General features: G+C 41.0%; 1 protein-coding gene across 3 annotated transcripts in view; it reads right to left on the bottom strand.

Moving 5' to 3' along the window:
• Nucleotides 1–14,273, bottom strand: part of CALD1 (caldesmon 1) — a 269,935-nt gene that overhangs the window by 151,783 nt on the left and 103,879 nt on the right. Inside the window, exon 2 of one of the 3 annotated variants that reach the window (XM_050323367.1) lies at nt 4,576–4,661. The exons of the other annotated variants lie outside the window; for them this stretch is intronic. The gene's annotated coding sequence lies outside the window, so the exon portion shown is untranslated. The remainder of the gene's footprint in view (nt 1–4,575; nt 4,662–14,273) is intronic. 3 annotated transcript variants of the gene reach the window in all.

Below are 14,273 nucleotides of genomic sequence, written 5' to 3' on the forward strand. Positions count from 1 at the left end.
AGCCAGTCGAGTTCCCTTCACTGTGCTTTTTCCCCTGAATAACAGCACAGTATATGACTACTGGGCTTTTACTGGGATCTGATGTGGAGAGTGATCAACATCTGATCAACATCATGGATGAAAAGCACAATGACAATGTCCTTTGTCTTGGGAAATGCTCTTTTTTTTCCTACCAAAATTTAATGACAATTTTTAAAGGGTTCTATTTGTCTTATTTTATTAAATCTGGTATTTTTTAAGAAAAGCAGTGGCTCTCTACTCCACAAAATATGGGCACGGGCAATAAGTACATTGAAGGCCTATTGCTGGCTGGCTAATTTCCATGTATCCTAATATGGTTAAGAAAATGTTTGACTGGAGCCCAGAGCAGAGCGCCAAACTTAACAACTCTGCAGTAAGCAGAGTGCCACAGAGTCCTCTGCTTAGATTCTCTGTGCAGAGTGCAGTTACTGCCTATTCTCATGAATTAGACCATAATTACACTTCTGCAGTTACACAACCCAGAACCCTTTTGTTCTCTCTCCGCTGCCAATGAAGATTAACACTTGCTACCGTACAAGGCTTTCAGAGGTAGCAGCTAATTGGAGTGTTTCCCTTCTTGGGCTAGACGTATTAAGGAAATCCTGGGTATCCTGATGATATAGAAGAACATGCAACTGTATGAGGCACACTGCATTTGTGTAAATAGCAAGGTTTCCAAGGGCTCCAATACAAGAACACATTTTCTTAATCTACTGCTAATGTACATATGAAGTATATTACAATATCAAACCTATATACAGGGCAGGTATTTTCTTCACTATCTGCCTTGCTGCTGCTGCCACTTATGAAACTTGGCAAGCTGCAATTTGCTTACCTGCCTCTGAGCCCACTGTAAAATAAATTTTGCACATCTATGTTATATGTTTGCATATCTGTCTTTCAAATTTTGCTGGGCAGCAAGTGGCTTAGGATTTTTGAAATAGTTAAGCCAAAAGAGAGTGACAAAGCAAATGAATGACATTGTTAAGGTTAGTCTTTAAATCACACTTCAGTCTTCTCACTTATTCTTTTATCTAATGGCACCAAAATCATTGCAAACTCTGATAATAGGGATTTGGTGACAGAGGCAAAGTGGGTCATTGAGTTTATATCAGCAAAACAACTCATTTCAGGCCTTAAAAGAGCAACACTACCTTGATTATGCAAAAGGGTTAGCTGGCCTCTCCCAGATCATTTCCTATGAGATCATATGCAGACTTTGAAACAGAAGGGACCAGTTTCAGGAAGTCTGGAAGCCTTTTATGGATTATATTAACAAGGCACAAGCTGTTCCCTAAAACTGATTGTACATCAAATTCCATCGCAGCCACGTGCCCTTGGTTGGAATGTTAAAGCATGTATGATAGTACCAACAACCACCAAAAAAAGCAGCAATTCTGTCATTTAATCTCTATGACCTTTTGTGTGCAGATAGCACACAATAGGTTGCAATGGTAAACTTTCAAGTATCCTACAGAGTTTAGTTACAATTTTAGTTAAATACCTGTCTTATTCAGTAGAAATAAAAAGTGCTACACTGCATGATTTTGGAAGTCAGTTTTGCTTTTTCTTCTCTGATAAGTACTAACACAAAAACATGTATCTACACAAAACCAGATCCATGCTTGAAAAATACTTTTTCTTGCTATTTGAGGCCTCACCTAATGTATTTACTACCAAACACATTTTCCAGTCAATTCACTTACTATACATTTACTCTTGATGTAAAAAATTAGAAAGCCCACCAGCAACTGCACTCCTTTTCCAAGAATTAATGCTGTGCATTTTCTTATTTTTCAGAATTTTACATCTAGGCTTTATTTTCTGGGGGACACATATGGATAAGGCAGATGCCTGACACGCAGCAGTGGTTCAGCAGACCCACAAGTCTATAAACACACTTCAAATGCTGTAATTCTGTTTGGAATTGTGACAACATTTATGAAGGCTCTGGCCTTCAGGATCTTTAGCAAGGCTTATGTATCATTTGGGTTTCGTGTTAACTCTTAGGTGATGCATAAATTGCATGTTGAGCTTTATAAGACCTGGACTGTGAGAGACTGAATTTCACTGTGGGAGGCAAACTAACCTGTTACTGGAATTAGATAATTTCACCTATTTATTAGCAATGATATTAGTAGATTTTTCTGTTGAAAGTAACACAACATTTTCAAACAGCATCTCTCAAAGAAAAGTTATAATCTTCCCTTCCACTTACAGAAGAGGAAGAGAAGCATGGATAATGAAATGCAGTTACCTACCCAAAGCCAACTGGTCATTCAAGAGTAGCACCTCTTGCCTCCAAGTTAAAAGTGCTTTCCCCCATAAAGTTGCCCTTTTCTCCTACCATCTGCACATCATTGATGCTATGGCTGGAGAACCAAAACACTCAGAATTAACATTCCTCCAGCATTAAACTTCCATCTCTTACTAAAAATAAGACACATTTTTGTTCTTGTTGGGAGTGGAGAGATATAAGAAGCACCTGAGCAGAGGAATGAAAACCTCATACATTTATTATAATTTTTTGCTATCTGTTTTGCTGTGCCAAAGAGGATGCAACAATTGAAAAACAACTATTGACTTCTCTTCATTTGGGGAATAATTATCACTAGTGCAATCTTCTGGGAATCCATCCTTAGAGCCTTGCTCATTGCTATTTATAACTGAGTAAATATTAGAGGATTCACATCTTTTTCCCTGAAAAAAACAAGACCCTTGGCCTTAACATTTCTTTGGAAAGTGTTTCAGAGGAGGCCCTGCAGTAGTATTTCCTTCCATTAAAATTCCCTCTTAAAATATTTATGGCCCGAAAGAGGAACACTAGACCTCAAATATACCACAAATACGGGTAAGTCTGCCTGCAGGCATTTGGAGACTAGGAATTTGCCCAAAACATTATTCTTAAAGAATTAACCAACTCTCTGTCAGCATAGTTAACAGTCTCAAAAAAAAAATTTACTTTGACATGCCTTTGTCAGGACAACTCAACTGAATATTGCATGGTTTTTCATTGCTTAGTGATTAATTATTCCCAAGGACAGAAACTGGAGCCTTTACGTTTCTGTATGCAAATAAAAAAATATACTTGGAAGCCAATACTGTCCAATAAACTAACTTCTAGGTTTCTATTCTCCTGGCTTCAGCCCAGCTCACCCTGTCTCTTATTTCTCTCATTTTCTGATACAATCTATGACACCCAGAGGCCAGAAGAGCAGGGAAGCTAAGGATGACCACACAAATTCAGTATGTTCTCAGGATTCTGCTCTGCTTGGGACACTTGAATTTGCCTGATGAACACCAGTCATCATAAAGGGCAAACTAGAAGAATGGTACAAGATAGGCAACATGATTCAGAGGCGAGCCTTTATCTAAAAGTGGATGCAGACACAATAGCCGTCAGGCTCTGCCACATACATAACCATGACTTCTTAGGATGCTTACAAAACATTACCTTTATTGGAAAAGCCAAGATCAGTTATGTGATAACCCTTATCCAAGACACAGCCCTTGATAGTGGTCAGTCATTTCAGAGAGGTATTCAACAAGCAGCGTAAGCATTCAAGGCAAGTCCTTTCATCATCTCCTCGTTGCAGTTATCTTCTTCACTTAAATTTTAAATACTTTTAAATTGTTTTCCTTAGTCTTCACTACAGTAACTCTGTATATTGTATATATCACTATTTTATGTAAATGTTCCACCCTTTTGGATCAGTGAATTTGTAGTCAGAATGATGGAGTTTCCCCATTCTTCCACTTGAAGCAATTTGTGCTAAACAGGAATTATAAAACAAGTGCAGCCTGGGAACATATATTATCATCATTGCTTAGAAAGACTCCTATTAACTGCTGAACAACAATCTTTTGAAAGACTAATTTCCTCCCACCTGGAAAGCAGAATTGTTTTATATGTCCCTATCAAACTAAAACCAGAAGACCTAAGCAATATAGAGTCAACTGACTTTGCTAACATATTCATCAACATTATTATCTCAATGACATATAGTAGTCTCCATATTCATAACCTTTCACCAGGAGAAAGACTAGTATTGCTGTTGAGCTGACCTGATTACCTCAGTCTGTACCTCAAATCTACAACTGATGTGTGTGCAAAGGTGATCACATGTAGGTTTAATGACAAAGAGTTAGGCCTCTCAAGGGAAAAGACTCTCACTTTCCATTCAGGTAATGTCCAGGGAGCAGTGGAGCCACAACATGGAAGAATGTCTTCAGTGTTTCAGAGCTAGATTACCATGCACAAATGTATAATCCTTAGGACACAAAACACTAACTCAAGGAAAGATCAAGGGGGAAAATTCGCAAATACACAAGTAATTTCTGACAGACAGTTTAATCAAGGACTACCACAAAGTATCTTCCAAATCAGGCTGATCGCTAACCCAGAATGACCTCTCTCCATACCAGACTTTAAGCTTTAAAGGAAACTAAGATAACATTAAAGTGCAGCTTATAATAGCAATTGTCTCAATTGAACAGAAAATAGCTCCAGGAAAAAAAAAAAATCAAAATATAAGCATTAATAGCATATCTCACCAGATATGATGCCCCTGAGCCTGGAAGAATGCTGCCTCTTCAGCTCACCAGGGATTCTTTGAGTAATCAAATGGTTATCACAGGCACTGGAAAGACAGAAGTGTTTACGTGGGATAATGAAGAGGGCACCAAAGGCAGAAAAAGTTACAGTTAGGATGGTCTAGAAAGCAGACCAGATCTTGATCCTTGCTGCAGTTGGTAGATACTATTGCATCACTGACTTAACTGACTTGCAGCTCATTTTCTTTTCCCAATGACTTCTCCAAGACAAAGAAACTCCCAAGCAAGGAAGGGCAGACTTCTCCATGCATCTTAAGTCCCATTAAGAAAAAGAGTGGCTTCAAAATGCAGGAAAAACTGCTTCATTCACCTGATCCTGCTGTCATGACCATCACCCAATCACAAGGTAATGTAATCATGAGAACAGTCTGGGAAACATCAACCACAGAACTGAGAATTTTAATATCCAAACTGCAGCGATTAATATGGAGCTAAACATGATTAAGCAAAATCCCATGAGTCACTTCAGGAAAAAAAAATCTGAGGGAATTCCCTATTTGTTTTGGCTATAGACCAGCACAGTTCTTTGATTGCTGACTGCCTTCAGTCAAAGATGCAAAAACATTTGGCTATTTCTGCATAGCTGCTGGAATGCATTTACCCAGTTTTCAGTGACAGGTTGTTTGTCTGCCTTTACATGTACTTTGCCACTTTGTGACTGCAACAGTGATAGAACAGCCACCTTCAAGTAATAGTTGGAATAAACTTAGACAGCATGTAGTGTGAAAAAATTGCCTCTGAGCCACGCTTCAGAGGAAGAACTTGTGGGAGCTACTGGGAGAATAGACAAATCTCCAACCAGGAGTAATATAAGCCACTTGGGAAGCTTGCTTAGGGACTCTGGTGGCTCACATCCAGTTCCACCTAGAGACACAGTGAAAAGATAAAACTTCCAAATGTCTATAACCTCAGAAGACAAAAGCTGGAATCACAGTTGCAGAGAAATTTTCTTTATCTGTTAAACCAGATGAAGAAAGATCTCCAAAATGAGCTGGTTTCACAATCAGCCTTTAATTAAACAAATAAAGAATTTACCTTTCCTGTTCTCCACCTAATCAACACAAACAGCAGATGGGCTCAAGGGTATTCATTAGACTCACTGGCTTGAGCAGGAGATTAGACAAAGCTCTGAAAAAATACACCACGCTTTTGCAACTGACACTGCATTTTTGCACCATTTCTTCTAAAGCCATAAGCAGTAGTGATGGGGGCAGCGAGGTTGCTTATGTTACAGAATGTTGAGGTGTTTGTATTAATTTTATATTGCCTGACAAAAGAGGTCTTATGAAGGTGACACTACCAAGATGGAAAACCAGAGCTGTGTCCAGCTAAGCTGACAGTTCATATAGGAAACTCTACTCTGGACCTAAAACTGCATCACAGTACATACTGAAAAGATCCATTTTTTCTGAGGTTTGCCAAATCTAGGAGATCGGGTGAAAGGAATGTAGATTCCCTTTGAGCAGTGCAAAAGTCCAGGTTACTGCACTCAATAAAACTCCCATTAAAGTCAACTGCAGTTGAATGTTCTAATCCAGAGAAAATCTAGATCTATCCTTGCATCGATAAAATGCAAAACTACTCCAATCATTAATAAAATGGAATGACTGACATGCCATTCAGGAGCCATTTAGCTACATCAGGTGATCCAGTTCTTTCAAGTAGATACTCAGCTCTTACACCACTCACCCTGCATAACTTACTGTAGCCATGAAAAAGAAATACACCACCATTTACATACAATAAAGAAAATAAAAATTCAAAGGTGCAATATAGTACAGTTAAGCAGCATTAAGTTCTCTAACTTCCTGACTGCTGACATGTTTTAGAGACAAAGCTCCAAAGGAGGACAAAGTCTTAATCAGAAGAACATCCTTTCTAGGACCTTCACTTAGCCTTGTTTCGTGTGATACCTTAATATCAAGTCACTCCTAAGTCTCATTCACAAGGTACTTAAGCACTCTTCTTACCAACCAAACAAGATTACTCACCTTCTTTAAATTAGGCACACATTTGTTAAGGCACAGCCAAAGCATACACACACACATATTCCTGACTAAGGACATGTTTTCCTTTCATGTGGTGTTTTTACTCTGTAGTCCGAAGCACAGTACCAAAAAAACCCTAAAATAAAACTGAATCCATTTTGCCACATATCTTCAAGGATTTCTCACTGAAATAAAATTTGCAAATGTATTTCACACCATTTCATACTTACGACATCTGTGGTGCATAAACTCTAGCTCTGTGCCCTCAAAGCTGTCAAAAACTGAATTATCTCCTAAAGGGAAACTGTAGCAGTTATTAATAGAATAAATAATAAGTCCCATGGGGACCATAGTGACACCAACGTGATGTGTAACAAGAGAGAGAGTGTTTATTCAAGGAGTCCCAGCTTATATAGCAGTTTCAAATGCTGCCACGTCACACAGGTAACTTCTTAAGCCAATCCCATACAAGCATTCAACAGAGCATGTGTGACAGAGTACTTAGAACTACAACTCCCAGGATGCTTTGCAGCACCTGGTGTTACCAGACACCATAATTCCCCCATTTTTATTAATAAGATACAAAACAGTGTAAATTCAAAAAACAGTGCAATTCTTAAGAAAACGTTTTTCACTTGACATAGTAAACTTATTTCTTGATTAAACCTTATTTACTTAAGGGTTTTTTGCAATTGGGTAGAACAAAAACCTTTATCAATCTGAGGGTTTATATATAACTGGGGAAAACTTACTTTATTAAAACACAAGGAAAAGTTTAAAGGAGGAACATCATGTTTTGAGTTGTCTTTTATTAAGGTGATGCATTAGAGGTAGTGTTTGTTGTGTGTGTGCGTTTCAGGTATTTTGTATAAGGTGTAAATGGTTCACATAGATTCATACATTCACACAATCTCTCTTTCACTCATTCATTCGGGTGGCCACCCCAATCATTCTTCATTCATGCATACATGTAATCTTTATTTTGTTTTCATATTCTAGCTATACAACTTAAACTTTTATGTAGTGTTTGGTCAGAATGAAAATTGTTTGACTCAGGATTTACTTACTTAATTACATGCATATTGTGTCTACTCCCCTTCTTTTGTTGTGAATATGGAAAGTTAATGAATTTAAAGGTATAATACTGGTAAGTAGTGTGTACATACTCGAGTGTGTACTTAAAAAAATTAATAGGTAGGTTACTATTATAATCTGTTAATTAATAACAAAAGAAATTTTTAAAGATGCTAATTACTACTTAAACGAGATAGTTACAAACTTAAACTTATTTAGATATATTTAAGAACTTAATAATTTTAAATAATACTCGGTAAATGTGACTATTAGTAATTTAAACAAATGTACAGGGAAATTAGAAACTTAAAAATGTATTAATAAGGCAATGTTGAATTTTTCTCTTATTAAATAGAAAACTAAAGACAGCTAACTAAATTATTTTAGACAAAAACATTTGTAATAATTTCTAAAGGGTTATATGCAAAACATGGAAAAACAGTCAGTAATATAGTGTTTGTATAGTTTTGGCCCTGGCCCGGGTCCTTGCCTGGGCCGCCGCCGCCTCTCTCACGGGAGCGGGGAGGCGGCGTTGTTACTGTTGACGCTCCCGGAGGAGCTGGAGTTGCTGCGGCCATGGCTCGGCCTGCTTACGGTGGGGGTCATGTCGCTGGTCATCGCCGCCGGGCCTCGGCTCAGCGCAGCATGTGCGGCTGTCCCGGGCCGCGCTGCTGCGGCCGCGTGGTCCGCTTCAGGGGAGCGGCGGCACGGGCGGGCTGGCTCGTGTAGTGGAACGCGGCCGTCAGCTCTAGGCACGGCCCGGCCGTCACCACGGGCTGCCCGCGCTACAAGTGCAGGCGGGTGGCGAAGGCCTCGCAGCTCTGCGCCGCCGACACGTGCTCGCCGAAGCCGCCGCGCCGCCCCAGCTGCATTTACAAACTTGCACCACAGTCCCGGTGCAAGCCTGCTCGGCCGCCCGGGATGGCCGCGGGGCCACCCCGCGGCTTCTCCTCAGGCACGGCGGCCGCCTCCCCGGCCCGGGGTTCCACACAGGGCTCCGCCGAGAGCTCCACGCGGGTCGGGGGCGCGGCGGGAGTCGCCGCCAGTTGCGGTGGGGCTTCCGCGCTCGGGTCACCGCCTCCCGTTCGGCCGCGCCTCGGCCGGGCCTTGGCCCGCTTGCGGGCTCCGGACAGAGGCGCCCTGCGGCGGCGCCGCTCCAGCCGCCCGGCCCTCTCCACGCTGTGCGCCGGGCCCGCCGCTCCCAGTGGTGCCGCCGCCGCTGCCATCTGGGTTTGCGCAGGAACCGCCGCCGCAGCCTGGTCGACACCAGCCAGTACCGCGAGACGAAGTCGCCGTCGCCGCCGAGCCCCGTCCCGGAGCCGCCCGGCTCGGGGGGGCCAGAGTCGCCGCCCGCCGCCAGCAGTCCTGCGGAGCCTTGTGCAGCTCCATCCTCGGCCTGACTCGCTGCGGCTGCCGAGTGCCTCGACAGCCCCGCGCTCTGTGCCCGCCGCCGGCCTCGCCGCAAGCAACATCGAGCGGCTATCACGTATCTTTTTTAAACATCGCGCCGCTGCAGCTGGTAGGCACAGCAGCTGTTGCTTAGCTACCGGCTCCCAGCACGGGCCATGTTCCATGCATGCCTCCAGCAGAGGCAGTCCGCAACATGGCCACGAAACAAGAAGAGAAGGCACTACCTCCTGCTCCCGGCATGGGTAAGATGGTGCCGCCCATGCTCCGGCGTGGTCTCCACGTGTCTGCAAGTTTGCCATGGCTTGGGGATTCAAAGTTTGTTCCCTTTTACCAGTCACACAATCCGCGACACGCGCCTTCTTCCTGGAATTCACGTATCCGCGAAAAAGGTATATTCTAAGGCTTTTCTTCCGTGCTCTCGGACCCCCTCCCCCTTTCCACACTGCGGTAGCACGTGGAGTTCCATGCTTTACAATGTTTGGGGGAGGGGAAGATTCAAAGTTTCTCTCTGTGGACGAGTTCTCTTGCGAGGGTTTTAAAGTGTCTACCTTTTTTACTTCTGCTTTTTCTCTGCTTCTCCACCCCTCTTTCCAAGCAATTTCACTAAGAATTGTAAATAACAGCAGTCCTAAAACAGTTATTTTCATCAATTTTAAAAGTCCAGCTATTTTATGTTTGTTAACTTGTCTCCAAAGTCTTTTCAATATTAAGCTTAAGGCTTTTGTAATATTCTGCCGTTCACGTGAATTAAAAGTTTTCATTTTTTCTCTTTTTCTTTTTTCTCCTGCCCTCTCACCTGGGACGTAGATTTTTCTTTTCAAGAGCGTCCTCTCAAAACGTAGGCAATTTCCTACCGAATTCAGGCCTTTTTTCGAGCTCAATCGCGGTTTCTCCCGCCTACGCCCATCAGAGTTTCCTTTCCTCTGGTACCTGGCATTTCTTTCTTTTTCACGGCGGACGTCCTTCAGCGTTAAATATAGGCTGGTACCTGACGTCTGGTCCGTATTTCTTCCTGATTCAGGATAAGGCTTAGGTCCCTGTTCCGGGCGCCAGGAAACTAGTAATGAAACTTGTCTATGGGACCTGATGACTTCCATCCAGAGTCCTGAGAGAACTGGCTGACATTGTTTCCAAGTCACTCTCCATCATATTTGAAAAGTCATGGTGGTCAAGCAAAGTCAATCACTGGTGACTGGAAAAAGGGAAACATTTTTCCCATTTATAAAGGGAGAGAAAGGAAGATCCAGGGAACTACAGACAGGTGACCCTCATTTCCCTGTGCCTGGGAAGATTATAGAACTTATCCTCTCGAGGGTGTGTTAAGTAAGGAGGTGAGCCAAGGCAGCCTGCACGGCTTTACTAAGGGTAAATTGTGCCTCCCTGGTTATGGCCAGATAGTGAGTGAAAGGACAAGGGGCAATGGTTGTACACTGAAAGAAGGCACATTTAAGTTATATGTTAAGAAGCAATTCTTTACTCAGAGGGTAGTGAACCACTGGAAACTGGAACAGGTTGCCTAGAGAAGTTGTAGATGCCCTAAACATGGAAGTGTTCAAGGCCAGGTTGAATGGGGTCCTGAGCAAATTGATGTAGTGAACGGCATCCCTGCACATGGCAGAGGAGTTGGAACTAGATGATTTCTAACATTTCTTCCAACCCAAACCATTTTATGATTCTATGATCTATGAAATGGAAGACTATGAATGAGTGGATACTAACAACTAGACAGGATTGAATCAGTGGAGTTTTTTATCCACTTGTATAATTTTTTATACCATATAGCCTGAAAAATATCGAAGTCAAGGGACAACCATAATAAGCTTCTATACAACTAATCTATTTGACTCATACTCATGCAATCTCTGGGTGATACACCTAAAAAAAAGTTGCATTTCTTGCACTTCTTTCCTAAAGGAGGCCAAAGTGCAACACAAATTATTTACCTTATTATTTCTTTAATCTTTACTATGGATCATCTCATCATTATATTTATTTACTTACTGATCAACTAGGTTGGAGAAACTGAGGTTTGGGTATTAAACCCAAACAACTGCGGAAATATGAACTTTCTCCTAATCTTCAAGTAGTAAGTACTGTCTCTTTCTCAACTTTATAACTAGAGATAGCTACTTCTAAACAAAGAAGTAGACCATTTAACATTTTTATAAGCAAACTAAATCACGTTTTTCCATTGCTCTTTTCCAATATGAAATTCTGTAGGAAGAGGGAAATGATCATTAATAGAAAATAAAGTCATTACAACTAGGAACATAAGGCATTAGTCTAACAAATTTCTGATAAATTCCTTCCCTTCAATTTAACTTGACCACTATAATAAGCAAGCTGGGATCTGCAGTTTACTTTTTCATACTGGAACAAGCTTTGTGTAAACATGGTATAGGATGATAGTTCTTTGCAGGCCAAGCAAAACAACCAAATCTATGTTGTCTCTCTCTCTCCACTTCCTCAAAATAAAAATTGATGGCATGCTACAAAAACAAATAAACCCCCACCAAACTGTAAGTTTTCTGAGCTAGTCCTTAAAACCTGGAGTGCCTATAAGTTGTCCAGATCATTTTAGAGCGCGACTTCATAAGGGTTTAGGCTATTTTGTTGACATGAATGATTGAACATGAGATCTCATTCACTGCTGATTATTTGATACCAGATCAACCCAGGTGATTAAGCACAGTAGCTGTAGAATCAGGCCTGAGCTCTGAGGAACATGAATTGCACTGCTTCGCACACATCCTGTTTTACAAAGTTGGAGCCTACTGACAACAGACGCCTTCCCACATCAGTAAATAACAGTGCCAGGATATTACACACAGATTAGAAATTGGGTTGAGGCCCTGTAGTCTCTCACATCAGGGCAATCCTGGTGGGTCTGCTCTATGGTATTAAATGTGGGAACACTTAGATGGTAGAGCCTGCAAAAAAAACCAATGGCACAAGGACTACCTATTTCCATTTTCCTGGAAAGAGCTTGATCCTCTTTTCTATAACCTAACAAGGAAACAAAATTGCTCACTTCATTGCAACACCCATGAAAGCCCTTAACCTTTGGGGGACCAAAATGCTGAGGACAACTCTTCCCATTATGGCACAAAAATTTAAATACCTACAGAAATCAAACCTGGATTTCTGGACATCTTTGGAGCCCTGGCTCAGGGAATGAGGCATGAATAGCAGCCAAAAACTCATTGAAACCATATGGTGGTATGGTGCTGATTCAGAGGAAAGCACTAGATGTGCTGAATTACCCTGCTTCCCAGCAATTCTGATTGCAGAAATTCCCAGGGATTACTTGGTCTGGTTTTATTCAGCTCCTAGGATCAAAAGACATCCAACAAGTGGATCTGGGCTGCAGACATTTTAAAGGAGACAAATGGCAAAAAATATCATTCAGTGCAACCAGAAATATCATCTTCTACCTCTTACCTGAAGAGGCAACATGAAAATCACCACTTGTCACAGCAACACCTCCTTGATGCCCTAATAGCAAGCAACCCACAGTGAAGAATCACACATACAGAAAACCATATTTGAAATGCTCAATAGAGTAGTCATCCACAGATGCAAATTCCTAACTATTACAGCTGAACTAGGCTGAAGACTAAAATTTGACAAAAAGATGTAATAGGTTCAGCTTATAGACTTCTCGTGTGCTTTTGAAAATCTCCCTTAAGATGTCATTTTTAACAAGGTTTTTATATAAATATATATGACTGATTAAAGGGGTATATTAAAATGGCAAAGCAATAATGCTACCTGTTATAACAAGGTAACTTCTTTTACACTTTTATCTTACCTATTAAAGTAAGTCTTTGAATTTCTTCTTTAACAGTACAGAACCTAAAGCAGTTTTGTCTGTTACTTGAACTAGACCAGCACAGTTTTTTCACAGTATTTTTCATTACTGATGAGAAAAAGTGCAGTTAGCCATAAGCCTTGCTCAAAGTACAGCATTTAGTCCCCTTCATAACTCAAATACGAAGCTGAATTTCTGACAATTTCTGTTAACAACAACTTGATGACAATGTGTGATAGTCCATTAGATAACAGGAAAAAAAGTAAGGCAGGTTGACTGTTGTTTCCTTGTCAGTATGAAAAAACCACAATGTATGTGTGAATGTTGCATGTGCAGACAGAACCCTGTTTCAAAATCAGATATTTTTGGTTAATACTCACACCATTCACCCATCTGTCCTACTGTCTCTGTCAATTCTGGACTCAATCATCAACATGATCATTACAATTTTAGAAGATAATGGCTTTTTGAAGAACCTTTAATTCCTGCATATAATTACTCCAAAGAAGGCCACGTCCTATTTTACTTATATTTTTCCCCTGACATTTTTGTTCCATGCTTTTCTTTATAGGAGACTGAAAAATAGAGGTTCTGTACATTTTTGTGGGACAACTGTATTGGACAGCAAGCCCTGAGGAGACAGGGGTTTGTGGGACAAAGGTTTTGTTTGGTTTTGTTTGTTTAAATCTGCAAAACTATTTTTGAAAAGTTTGTCATCAGACTCACAAAGGAAGAGTAGAATTTAAAGCATGATCTGCTCTAAAGGATCACTTGTACCCAGTCACACTATGCTGAACACCTTACCTATACTTACACTCAGCTCCCGTTCCCGAGGTTACTCCAATTTTAGTGTACGTTAGCAGACCTATTGAGTGTTCCCTGAACATTTAAACTGACCATTGGTAGCCTATATTATAAACCTCATATTTTTTACTTCGTCACTCATTTTCCTAACTTAGTTCTTTGGAGTTTCAATGTGTGCTGATGTAAGGAAGAAAATACAAGCCAAACAATATTTTACCCAGTCTGAGACTTTGCTACCCATCTGAAATTTACCCGTTGTTCAAAAAAAAAAGGTTTTCAAAGCAAAGGTCTTCTGACAGACATCAGGAGGACAATTACAGTTCTACAAGTAGGGAATGGACTGAGCTGTGTTGACACCATGCACCCAACATAACTTCGCAACAGGCTGAAAGTTGGATGAGACTGAAGGTTGTGTCAGCAATATGAAGGCATAACACTGTCATAAAGCTGTCAAAGCCGCACATTTAGAGATGAAATCCAAGATAAGACAGCAAGTTGTTGTTCCAGAGCAAGGAAGACAGCTAGACAAGTAGATATGACTGCGAGCACCT

Source organism: Myiozetetes cayanensis, unplaced genomic scaffold, assembly GCF_022539395.1.
Source record: "Myiozetetes cayanensis isolate MyiCay16 unplaced genomic scaffold, myiCay2020 scf3, whole genome shotgun sequence".
Lineage (NCBI taxonomy): Eukaryota > Metazoa > Chordata > Aves > Passeriformes > Tyrannidae > Myiozetetes > Myiozetetes cayanensis.